The 6,799-nt window shown below is 42.3% G+C and overlaps 1 non-coding gene across 1 annotated transcript; it reads left to right on the top strand.

Annotated features, from left to right (window-relative positions):
• The first annotated feature begins 1,246 nt into the window (after positions 1–1,246).
• Trnat-ugu (transfer RNA threonine (anticodon UGU)) lies at positions 1,247–1,321 on the top strand. The gene has a single exon. It is a non-coding gene; the product is annotated as a tRNA-Thr (tRNA).
• Positions 1,322–6,799: the final 5,478 nt, after the last annotated feature.

A 6,799-nucleotide genomic window follows, 5' to 3' on the forward strand; every position in this document is an offset into this window, starting at 1 on the left:
AGTATGTTGAAGACAACGAGCGCCCTTAACACCTTGGCACATCATTAGCATATGAAATTGTGGAGAAAGTGAATAAAATGACTGTGAAAGATCATCATATCGCAGTGACGGTGATGATTTTGGCATATCACGTGGCTCGTGCCATGAAACTGTTATAGATGGTTCAAATGGCTCTGAGCACTATGGAACTTAACATCTGAGATCATCAGTCCCCTAGAACTTAGAACTACTTAAACCTAACTAACCTAAGGACATCACACACATCCATGCCCGAGGCAGGATTCGAACCTGCGACCATAGCGGTCGCGCGGTTCCAGACTGAAGCGCCTAGAACCGCTCGGCCACCAAGGCCGGCTGTTATAGATGTTTCAGGTAAATTTGTTTCGAAATTGTTCAGTTTTGGAGAAAAACAGCGTCGAATACAGGTTGCTCTGAAGTCACCAGATGAAGTCAAGAGGGGTGTAGAACTATTGAATCGAGCCGTAGCAAACATGAGTTGAACAAAATGCGATGAAACTGCACGAGCAAATCACCGCACACTGCACTACTCTTTCGGACAGGAAAAGGGCAACTGATTTTGGGTGTGCCTGTATGGCAGTTGCAGCGTCGTTTCTGGAAGGTTCACTTCCCCCACCAAGAGCGCTGCTCGCTCGTGAGTTTGCCGACATACTATAATTTAGGCTGCGACGGGCTTGTGTGACCTGGAGCGCGGACGGATCATGCTGCCGTGGCGTGCGCCTGTACGCCGGCAACCGTGCACGCGCGCAGGTCGGACCACTCCAGGGAAATCAGGCGCAGCTTAGCCGGCACCGACCTTGACCAGGCCGCGCCCAACGTGCTGTTCCACATAGCAGGAGGGCGGCCGGTGCAGTCCACCGTAAAGTCAGGCGACTGTGAACTCACCTTACTGCGACTTCGTCTGCAAATTGCAGCAACTGTTTAATAACTGGGAGGGGTTTAGCGTTGCACAATACCGGCACCGTTACTCGAATTCAGCTTGCTCGGACCTAGCACTCATGGTGACGAAATTTTAGTTTTTTTTTAAAAAAACGCATGACCACAACGATATTTAGGTTTTTATTGCTGCCTGTTTCCGAATAGTACCTTCACCTCGGTGTCTGTGCCAAACAAAGCCAGAAACATGAAGAAATGCACAAAATCAAATTAGTGTTGTGGACATGTTGGGAATGTGGATCTCACGGGGAGCGTGCAAGGGATAAGTCCCTACAGACGCACTATCCTCTGTGCCCGCGGTGGCTCAGATGGATAGAGCGTCTGCCATGTAAGCAGGAGATCCCGGGTTCGAGTCCCGGTCGGGGCACACATTTTCAACATGTCCCCAATGAAGTGTATCAACGCCTGCTTGCAGCTAGGGTGTCAATTTAATTATCATTTGATTTCTAGCAAAGCTGCATGGTCATTGACGGTAACTGTTCTTTCGGGAACAGATACTACCGTCATATATAGTTAGCAAAAATTAATTATTAATCACAATATGTGGTCTATCAATATGAAATGCACGTAACACCTCTGCCGTCTATACTGTTACACATATACAGGAAATGAAATGGTATCTTAGTACAAAAGATGGTGTGACCCATTAGGACTGATCATCTACATGTACACATCTCAAAGAATTTACATCTACGTCTACATGAATATTTTGCAGTTCACAATTAAGTGCCTGGCAGAGGGTTCATCGGACCACCTTTAAGCTACTTCTCTACCGTTCCACTCTCGGACAGTGCGCGGGAAAAACGAACACTTAAATCTTTCCGTGCGAACTTTTATTACAATGATCGTTTCTCCCTATGTAGGTGGGCGAAAATAAAATATTTTCGCACTCTGAACACGAAGTTGGCGTTTGAAATTTTATGAGAAGGTCCTGCCGCAGCGGAAAAGGCCTTTGTTTTAATGTCTGTCACGCATTAGTGCGTCATATCCATGGCAGGCTCTCCCTTGTTTTGCAATAATACCAAACGAGCTTCCCGCTTTGAACGTTTTCGACGTTCAAGGATAAGAATCAAATATGTAAAAAGAAAACGAAGAATTCACTTTGGCTGATTACTATGTATTCTATATATATATATTTCATTTTGTGTAAGAAAGAAGGAAGTACAAAAACGTTCAGGAATACAGATATACAAGTCACTTAGGAATGAAATAAATAGGAAGCGCAGGGAAGCTAAGGCGAAATGGCTGCATGATAAAAAGTGAAAAAATCGAAAAATAAATAATTGTCGGAAGCTCTGTCTCAGCAAGTCAAAACAACCTTTGGTAAAATTAAAAGCAAGAGTGATAACATTAAGAGCGCAATGGGAACTCCACTATTACATGAAGAGGAGAGAGCGGATAGGTGAAAAAAGTACACTGAAGGCCTTTATGAGGGGGAAGACTTGTCTTATGCTATAAGAAGTAGGAGTTGATATAGAGGACATAGGGGATCCAGTACTAGAAGCAGAATTTAAAAGAGCTTTCAAAGACTTAAGATCGAATAAGGCAGAAGGGACAGATAAGGCAGAAGGGATAGATAAAATTCCGTCAGAATTTCTAAAATCATTGGGGAATTTGGAAACAAAACTGCTGTTCACGTTAATGTGTAGAATATATTAGCCTGGCAGTATAGTATCTGACTTTAGGAAGAAACATCATCCATACAGTGCCGGAGATTGAAAACGCTGACAAGTGCAAACATTATCGAACAGTCAACTTAACAGTTCACGCATCCAAGTTGCTGACAAGAATAGTATACAGAAAAATGGAAAAGAAAATTGAGGATCTATGAGATAACGATATGTTTGGCTTTAGAGAAGGTAAAGGCACAAGAGAGGCAATTCTGACGTGGCGGTTGATAATGATAGCAAGACTAAAGAAAAATCAAGACACGTTCATAGGATCTGTCAACCTGGAAAAAGCGTTCGACAGTGTAAAATTGTGTAATATGTTCGAAATTTTGAGAAAAGTAGGAGTAAGCTATAGGGAAAGACGGTTAATATACAATGTGTACAAGAGCCAAGACCATACTGGAAGACCAAGAACGAAGTGCTCGGACTAAAAAGAGTGTAAAATGTGATTGTACTCTTCCGCCCCTACTGTTCGGTCTATACATCGAAGAAGCAATAACGGAAATAAAAGAAAGGTTCAAGAGCGATATTAAAATTCGTGGAGAAAGGATGTCAGTGATAAGATTCGTTGATGACATTACTATCCTGAGTGTAAGTGAAGAAGAATTACGGGATCTGCTGAAATGAATCCAGAGTCTAATGAATACAGAATATGGATTGAGAATAAACCGAAGAAAGGCTAAAGTAATGAGAAGTAGCAGAAATAAGAGCAGCGAGGAAACATGAGGATTGGTGATCACGAAGTAGTTGAAAAATGAAATGAAATGTCGTGTGATTAGGGCCTCCCATCTGGCAGACCGTTCGCCTGGTGCAAGTCTTTTGAGTTGACGCCACTTCGGCGACTTGCATGTCGATGGGAATTATTTAAAGATGAAGACGAACAACACTCAGTCCCTGAACGGAGAAAATCTCCGATCCAGCCCGGAATCGAACCCGGGCCCCTTTGCGCAGCATTCGACCGCAATGACCACTCAGCTATCGAGGCGGCCACGAAGTAGATGAAATTAAGGAATTCTGCTCTCTAGGCAGCAAAATAATATGACTGACGGAGCAAGAAGAACGTGAAAAGTAGACTAGCAATGCCAAAAAGGACATTACCGCCCAAGAGAAATCTACTAGTATGAAACATAGGCTTTAATTTGAGAAAGAAATTTTTTACTGTATTCGTTTGGAGAATAGCACTGTATGATATTGAAACATGGACTATGGAAAAACCGGAAAAGAGGAAAATCGAAACATTTGAGATGTGGTGCTACAGAAAGATGCTGAAAATTAGGTGTAATTGTAAGATAAGGAATGAGGAAGTTCTCCAGAGAATCGTCAAGGAAAGGAGTATGTGAAACACACTGACAAAAAGAAGGGTCAGGGTGGTAGGACATCTATTAAGACTTCCTTGGTGCTAGGAGGAGCTGTAGAGGGTAAAAGCTTTAGAGGAAGACAGAGACTGGAATACATCCAGCAAATAATTGGGAGTTGCAAGTGCTACTCTGAGATGAAGAGGTCAGCACAGGAGAGGAATTTGTGACGAGCCGCATCAAATCAGTCATAAGACTGATGACTCAGAAACACTGTGTAACTACCAAGTCCAAAGAAAATAAAATTAATATAGAAACAGACGTACAGGGATCACCAGATAATTGAAAATGAGAAGAATGAGAGTAATCGCGATTGTTGGCCTGGTTGATGGAAGGATATGCGAGAAGCACATAAAGTTATAATAAAACATGTCAATAATTAATTATCGATGGGCAAAATGATGTAAAGCGAGCGCTGAAGTATTTAAAAGTAACGGCTACAGAGAAAGAATGTTAAGGTTTCGGAAGTTTTATGTAAAACGTGCTGTAGAATGAGGAATATATGTGTAATGACATTGTGAGGGCATAGGACGTCTGATTCGTTGTGATTAATAATCAATAAATGATCGATTATTTGCTTAAATATAATCTGAGTGTACGAAATTTTATGAATGAAATCGGAGTCTGCGAGCAGTTAAACTCCATCACATCTGCACATTCCATCATACACTGTTTTACATACACTGCTGGAAAAAAAAATAGTACACACATTTAGAGGTTGCCAGTTCACTCAAGATTTATTGTTGGAATAGTTGCAGGCTTTCAAATGAAATGATGAAATGTGTTGGTGGTGGTGGTGGCCCTCAACTAAGTACCCTCCGACTCAGAGTGGCAATATTAAAAGTTTTGGTTGGTTTCGTCGTCTAGGGCTGGGACACGTAGTTGCCGCATTACAGGCTGAATACTGCAGAGTCTACAGTATACGATAAGAATAGACCCATGAATTGAATGATCGAAGGTTTCTATCACACGGCAATTGCGAATTATGAATGTAACATATACATTTATAAATGAAAGATTACAATTAAATGAAATCTGCAGGTACTATCTTAACGACTTTAAATGATGAGTAGGATAGTACAAGTACTTTTGAGAATGCGGTATATTTCTGCAAAACACTTATTGGTGTCGATGGTCCAGCAATTAAATAAAATATAAGTTGAATAGCAGGGAAACAACAGATTCCTACTGCACGTAATTAGTTATGAACGACAACATAGCTCGCGAGATATTCACTTCTAAACGCATACTACGTCTTCACTGTAGAAACCTCGGAAGTCTCACAAGTTCACAAGCCCGCACCTCGAAGTATTTATATCTCTCGCGACCACGCGCAAACCGCTCCACACTCCAAGACTCTCTCACCACCGCGCGTCCCTCGCGCCGTACCCAGCACTCCCGTGTCCTGTGCCGTGCTGTCCACAACTGCCGCACTGCTCAGCACTACCTGGTGTCCTCGCCGGAAACGATGCTCCTCCCCAACCTCCGTACGTCTCTCTTAGTAACGAGCACTGTGATTGGCTAGAGCGCTCCCTCCATTCCTCCAAGCCAACGTGCACTCACAAACTTTGAAACACATACGAAATACTGGATTTACATATAAATAACTTGAAATTAAATAAATATTCCTACGGCTGGACCATAAACACACTCTAACACATATCATTAAATACATAAACAAATTAAATAAACATATATCAAAGGAATAGCAATAAAAGGTAGGCCAGTAGCCCAATGTTTCTGTGCTTTCTAAAACACAGTAAATATTTAACAAATTTCTTCATGAATAATATATATCGGATATAAACAAAGACATAGATGAATAAATATATTTAAAATCATGCTGCTACCGTTTCTTTGTGTAACTGTGGAGTACTCATGGCCTGACACGATCGATAGTAATGGGCCGCTTTGACCTCCAATAACTCATGTATTATTTAAGTTACATGCCTGTAATTCATACCAATGTAGGTTTACACTAATAGCTTTATAAAGGCATGTATATCGACGAAATCGGATGAACCCTTTAGATTTTGGAAATTCGTTGCTGGGTGTTACTTGTATAATTTATCGTTAGATAAACATTAAACTAATAAATATATTGAAAATCTGATTACACCATCAGAATCGTCGTGCAAATAATGGTAATGTATATGCTTCTTTTTGAGGTATCACGATTCATCTGGCTACTATTAATTTCTATGCGAACTGTGAAATGTCTGCCATTAAGCTTTCACAAAGTCCGCCATCTCTGCGGCTGGACCACGCACTGGGGCTACCCCTCTCGCCCGGCTAACGTTCGGCACCACGTGTTTGCTGCCGGACTCCGGCTGACCGAGCGGCCCGTGCGGCCATGCCAACTCAGAACTTAAAATATTTTCAGGGCGTCACAGTTCGCCCGTTCCTCACACAGTACATATGAAGTACACGAAATGATTACATTTACAGATCAATAGCACAGCGGTTCTGAGGCGGCAGGTATCGACCCATGCTGATGGTAGTACACGGTGTAGCCTCCACAGCAGGCAATGCAGGCGATGACTCTGGCATCCATTGGAACGTACAGATGGCGAATAGTATATTGGGATAAGTTACGCCACGCCTGCTCGACCCGTTCATGTAGTTCCACAAGACTTGCTGGTTGGCGAGTGTTGGAGTCACTTCTCATTCCATCGTATCTCACAAGTGTTCGGTTGGAGACAAGTGCGGCGATTATGATAGTCAGCGAAGTTTCTGCACGTCTTGCAGAGCACGCTGAGTTTCACGTACAGTGTGTCAGCGACCACATCATCTTCCTGTTACAAGAACGGCAAAAGAACT

Source organism: Schistocerca nitens, chromosome 8 (assembly GCF_023898315.1).
Source record: "Schistocerca nitens isolate TAMUIC-IGC-003100 chromosome 8, iqSchNite1.1, whole genome shotgun sequence".
NCBI lineage: Eukaryota > Metazoa > Arthropoda > Insecta > Orthoptera > Acrididae > Schistocerca > Schistocerca nitens.